General features: G+C 36.8%; 1 protein-coding gene across 5 annotated transcripts in view; it reads left to right on the top strand.

Moving 5' to 3' along the window:
- Positions 1 to 5,112: 5,112 nt before the first annotated feature.
- ttc3 (tetratricopeptide repeat domain 3) overlaps positions 5,113 to 5,725 on the top strand; it is a 29,051-nt gene continuing 28,438 nt past the window's right edge. For 4 of the 5 annotated variants that reach the window (XR_008566386.1, XM_054755302.1, XM_054755301.1 and 1 more), the window contains exon 1: positions 5,113 to 5,311. The gene's annotated coding sequence lies outside the window, so the exon portion shown is untranslated. Of the gene's footprint in view, positions 5,348 to 5,725 lie in introns of all 5 variants that reach the window. The other variant, XM_054755303.1, reaches the window with a different exon arrangement.

The following is a 5,725-nucleotide window of genomic DNA, read 5'->3' as shown; positions in this document are numbered from 1 at the left end:
CGTTTGGTGTATTTGTGCCAAACATGCTCAGAAAGTTATAGAATTATGTCACAATTGATAGATTGTGTGTAAAAAATTTAAATGATAAAAAATACAATTAAATAACGCAAAAAAATAATTACACTAATAAATAGAAATACTAAAACAATAATTACATAAATGGAAAAAAAAGTTATAGATAGTTCAGAGAACCCTGTCCCACCCTTACGTACAATGAATTACAGTAAACCAAGCGTGATCTCAAATGCATGTATTGCTCTTTCAAAGTCTGCTTGAGGAAGATACTCTTTTATTTCGACCAGAAGCCTCAGCTGAAAGAAGCTTTATTTAATGACGAGAGCTGATTTGTTTGTCAAACTTAAACATGCAGTTGCAAATGACCCTAAGGTTCCTTGAAAAATTAGCTTCCATCCTTGACTGCGCATCATGCAGACAGTTCTGTAGAGTTGCATGCTAGCCTGGCTATCACTTGCAGGTACAGCTGCAAAGCAGTGAAAAGAAACACTGTGCTTTTTAAAAACATAGCCCAAGGGAAACATGTATGAGGAGGAAAGAACAGGCGCCAAAACTGATCTCTTGAGGGGCAGTGGTGGTTCTAGCTATGGGCCAAAAGGGCAATTGCCCAGGGCGGCATTCTCCAGGGGGCGCCGCGGGTGGAAAGAAAAAAAATCCTATTTACCGTACTAATGCTAAGCGCTCGTCATATCCATATACTGATCTGTACTAATAAGTCTGGATAGCTCATACATCGCACGCCGGAGTGCAAGCCGCTGAAGCCAAAAATCACTCCACACACTGTACTGTTCCTTAGTATTACCATATTTAATGTATTGTGGAGTTTGCATGTTCTCCCCGTGTGCGCGTGGGTTTTCTCTGGGTACTCCGGCTTCCTCCCACATTCCAAAAACATGCAGGTGAGGTTAATTGGTGACTCTAAATTGTCCATAGGTATGAATGTGAGTGTGAATGGTTGTTTGTCTATATGTGCCCTGCGATTGGCTGGCGACCAGTCCAGGGTGTACCCCGCCTGTCGCCAGAAGTCAGCTGGGATAGGCTCCAGCATGCCCTCGCGACCCTAATGAGGATGAAGCGGTATAGAAAATGGATGGATGGATGGATGTATTGTGTGGAGATATGGGGAAATAATTACAAAAGCAATCTTCACTCACTCACTGTACTGCAAAAAAGATGGGTGAGGATCATTCATAATGCCAAGTATAGAGAACACACAAACCCTTTATTTTTAAAATCGCAGATATTAAAATTTGCAGATTTAGTACACTTTCAAACCGCTAGAATAATGTATAAAGTTAATAACAACTCGTTACCCAAAAACCTCATACAGTATTTCTCAATCAGAGAGGAGAAATATGATCTTAGGAAAATTAAACTTAAAACATTTATATGCGAGAACTACGCTGAAAACCCACAGCATTTCCGTGTGTGGAATTAAATTATGGAACGGATTGAGTAAGGAACTCAAACAATGTACAGAGATGAGCAAATTAAAAAAACAATACAAGCAGTTGATGTTTGCTAAATACAAGGCAGAAGAGTCTTGATCATCACAATGATGTTCTGTCAGGTTTGTTATTTTTTTGTTTTGTTAAAAAAAAGTTTTGTTCTTTATTCATATTTATTTTAAATATGTATTTATGTATTTATTTATTTCTTTTTTGTGTGTGTGTGTGGGGGGGGGGGGGGGGGGGGGGGGTCTTACCGTTATCTATTATGTATTATTCTGACTATCACAGAAAACATGACTTGGAATGCAGGAAGTGAACAACATGTACTGTACTAGATGTAGAATGGATGGGGGGTAGGATTAAATAAGCTTTGCTTCTTCCAACTCCTTATGGACATGTGGAACTGTGAAAAAATGATTCATGAGATGTATTCCATTGTAACCTTCATGTTCAAATAAACTAAACCAAACCAAACCAAAGAGACGCCATCTTACTACTCACTTCGCGACTACATTCGCACAGCGTACATAGTGTACAAAGCAGATGAAGAGGCTCGCAGAACATCTATATTTTAAATTAAAAAGCGGGGAGATTCTCCCATTCCTTCAAGTAACGCAACCTTCGTCCCTTAAAAACGATTTGATACGTTATTCTCTATCTTTTGGCTATATTAAATGTACTTTTTCCCCTTCCAATTCTCATTGCCTTTGGGACAAAATTCTACTCTGCACCCTGGCTCAGCACTCCCCTATAGCAATGCATAGTTTTACTCCTCTAGAAAGAGATTTTAATTTTAACTGCATATCCCATCCCTTTTTCCACTAAAATCCATGGTCATGATCCTTTACTTTTTTTTTCTTACTTTCATACAATTCACTATGCTCTCGTCAGTACAAAATCTGAATCATAAAAGAGAGTGACTTTGGACAAGTTTTAAAATCATTTAACATTTTGCAGATTTTTTTCTGATTATTTTTGTTATGTTATGATTTTTGTGTTATGAAATACAAATAACCTCTTTTCTGATATAGAAATATATTATAACAAAAAACACAGGAATAATATGTGATAACCATAATGTATAATAACCATAAAAACATACACCCACACACACACACACACACAGAAAAAAACTACAACACTGAAACAAAACCATATGCTTTGGGTATGACAATACGTCGTTTGCAATCTCAAACATACCGGTATGCATGTTCAGTAATATTATTTTCCAGAACATATCTGAATGAATCCTTTTACGTCAGTCATTCAGCAGCAAAAAAAAAAAAATGTTGTTTATCCAAATGAAGGGTCATGCCGGGTCAATTGTATGCAAACTGGCTTGCTAACTGCACTGTATACAATGCCTGGTAAGCATCATGGAAACACTGAGATTCTCCCATTCCTTCAAGTAACGCAACCTTCGTCCCTTAAAAAATACATATATCATGATATAACAAAAACGGAAATTTCCTCTTAGCTATTATAGGTGCTATATAAACGTATCAATTCTGGACATACATTTAATCAGAGGAATTTTACACGATCGAAAATATCTTAGAGATCGACAGTGCAAAACCCTGAAATTATCAATCATACATCTACAATTCAATCATACTTTCAGGTAAAATGTTCGTCCACAGCCTTTGAAATGGCGATTTGTGCAGTTAATAGCTGCACATGCAGGCATTTTAAATCGAAATTTGTGTCCAATCCGAATTAATAAAAGAAGTTCACCACGAATGCAAAAGCAAAAGTGTTTCTTGCGAGTAGCAATATGGCGGCCGTTTGCCTTCACAAGTCATCGCCAATGAGCTATCCAGATATACTGTACATTGTATTATACAGATCAGTGGTCTGCGCATATGTGTGGCAGATGGGCGCCCTCTGGCGTGATACTCGCGCCACCAAACATGATCAAACGTCCACCAGGTGATGTGGATGAAACCAAGGAGTATGGAGGGGACAGGTGCCGCTGGGCCTTAGCCTCAGGTTAATTACAAGGTAAAAAATGTGAATTACAACAGTAATTGCTCAAAAATGAAACATTTAATTGTTAATTTTGTATTATATGAATCATATCGCAGACCAAGAGTCTCAAACATGTTATTTCACGACAAAAATGTGAAATAAAAAGGAGGGAATTGTGAGTTGATATGAGTTGGTTTAGCCTTGACTGCTAGTTGGCTTGTTGATGATAAGGGTGCCTTTAATTTGTGTTGAAAAACATGGAAAAGACTAACTCAAAGCCATCACGTGCACAATTTAGAAAGAGGGAATTAAATGGATTTACATTATTTCTTATGGGAAAAATTGATTTGGGTTAATTAATTATGCTAACCAAGGTTCCACTGTTACAATTTACAATTAGTACAATTCCAAATACATGATTAAAACAATCTATTTTATTTGGTAGTAACAGTTAAATATCCACATTGACCAAAAGTAAACTTCCATATTGACTGACCACCCCCCACAGCTACATGAAGTGGTTTGGTCCGTGCTTAGCAGCTGCCAAGGACACTAGTGTTAGTTCATCTGTTTTGGAAATGTGAATATACCCGTAAACTGTGGCAAGATGTTTGTAGATTTATTTTAGATCATATCTGCTGTGATTTTGAGCTCCTCCTGCAAAATGTCCTTTTTGGCTTTGTAAAGAATGATGCTCCAGCTGACAAAGAATATTTTTAATTAATCAAATTTTAATTCTTGCAAAATTCTACATCCACAAATGTAAATTTGCCAAAGTGAAACCCCTTTTTTATGTTTTCATGAAAGAACTGAAGCTGTACTTCAAATCAATATCCTCTGCTAATAACAAGAAAGCTATCAAGACTATAAATCTGTGCTTCCACTTCAATATCCTTAATTCAATTTAACTTTCATTGCTCATGTCCCCTGGTGTATATTACTTTAATTATTATTATTATTATTATTATTATTATTATTATTATTATTATTATCTTTATTTATTTATTTATGTATTTATTTGTCACTTTTCTGTTACGTTTTTATTTCTTTAATCTCGATTTCTGTTTGATTTATTTTGTGTGTTTTTGCTATCCAACTGTTATTTTTTAATGCTCATGGTTTGATGCACTGTTAATGTAATTTGTAAGGCATTAATAAAGTTGATTGGAAAAAAAGGACAACTAGTGTTAACCACTGAAATGTTAACTCAGTATTCACTTCCGTAGTCTGCCGTGCCGGGTTTTGGCCGCCATGATGGTGAGCAGAATCCAGAAGCATTGCATTGTAAACATGTCCTCGGCACACTGCTCAGCCATTAATTGCTCTAATAGACGGTCCAAAAGGGTTTGACGTGCATTGGCACGAGTTCGCTAATCGCGGTCGTTTGTCATAATATTGTGATACAGAAATTCAAACAGAACAGATGGGCGGGAATGGCTAACTACGGTTTTCAAAGATGGCCTGTAGGTGGCGGTACTCCTTTAAAGATCGGAAGCAGAAGAAGAAAAACGAAAGTTTTTTTGTAATAATATAAGTATTACATGATTCATGGTAAATTGATCCCAAGTCTACCAGTTATTTTAAAACATCAAATATATGTAAAATGTCACACAAGTCACAGTTGAATAAGACGTGCTGTTAAAGCCCCTCCCATTTAAAAAAAAAAATTGAAGCTACGTCAACGTCAGTTTAAAACACGGCATGTTGGCTTAGCTGTTTGTTTTCCACAGAGACTCAATTTTACACATTCAGTGCGCTTAGAAAAGCGTTTTCCAAAATTTTAAACCATTTTATTTAAAGATTCTTAAGCGGTAATCGTAGTGGTCCCTGTTGTTTCTTGGCCACACGGCCGGGGCTCTCAATCGACGAGCACAGCGGTAAGAGGGTGTCGAAGTGTCAGTTATCTTCCTTTGGTAATTATACTATGAAAGCTTATAAAAACAACAAAAATCAGTCACTTTAGTATTATAGTATATACTTTAGTATGTGTGTCTCAACGTTTAAAGTGAGGTGGATACGGCATTTGTAAGATGCTTGACGTTAGCTTAGCTTGTGTTATAATTGCTAGCACCTGAAGCTAGCCAAAACTAGCTGAAGCGACTTTTCGTCTATAATGAAACAATATTGTTGTTTTGCTCGCAGTGGAAGACGTCGCTTTTTTGGGTTAAATCCGGAACCCATCTGTTTGTGTTTTTTTGCTATCTTAACGATTCTCTTTCGTATCAGATTCGTTTCACCCAAAATCACATCTTTAAGGATGCTGCGGAAGCAAGAGCCAGTTATTAGCCGCT

Source organism: Dunckerocampus dactyliophorus, chromosome 16 (assembly GCF_027744805.1).
Source record: "Dunckerocampus dactyliophorus isolate RoL2022-P2 chromosome 16, RoL_Ddac_1.1, whole genome shotgun sequence".
NCBI lineage: Eukaryota > Metazoa > Chordata > Actinopteri > Syngnathiformes > Syngnathidae > Dunckerocampus > Dunckerocampus dactyliophorus.
The sequence above is the reverse complement of the archived record's forward strand: the minus strand, read 5'-3'. Positions and strand labels throughout refer to the sequence as shown.